This window comes from Colobus angolensis, unplaced genomic scaffold (genome assembly GCF_000951035.1).
Source record: "Colobus angolensis palliatus isolate OR3802 unplaced genomic scaffold, Cang.pa_1.0 Scaffold93, whole genome shotgun sequence".
NCBI lineage: Eukaryota > Metazoa > Chordata > Mammalia > Primates > Cercopithecidae > Colobus > Colobus angolensis.
Window position 1 is genome coordinate 2,103,840 of NW_012123265.1, and position 349 is coordinate 2,104,188.

A 349-nucleotide genomic window follows, 5' to 3' on the forward strand; every position below is an offset into this window, starting at 1 on the left:
AAACAAACAAACAAACAACTACATTTAGGTAGTAACCATGGAAATATGTCTGCCAAAGGATAGCAAATTGAGTCAGATAACACAGATATTGGATCTAAATGACAAGGAATATTGATAGCTTTTTCTCTACAGTTCTCTTATTTTGAGAAGCAATAATCTAATTTTTTTGCTTATTTTTGTTTTTTTTTTTTCGAGATGCAGTCTTGCTTAGTTGCCCAGGCTGGAGTATTGTGGCCGGATCTCAACAATCTCTGCCTCCCAGGGTTCAAGCGATTCTCCTGCCTCAGCTTCCAGAGTAGCTGGAATTACAGGTGTATGCCACTACACCCGGCTAATTTTTTTTTTTTTT

The 349-nt window shown here is 37.2% G+C and overlaps 1 protein-coding gene across 1 annotated transcript in view; it reads left to right on the forward strand.

Annotated features, from left to right (window-relative positions):
* CENPT (centromere protein T) overlaps positions 1 to 349 on the forward strand; it is a 21,103-nt gene that overhangs the window by 12,298 nt on the left and 8,456 nt on the right. The gene's annotated exons all lie outside the window — the stretch shown is intronic.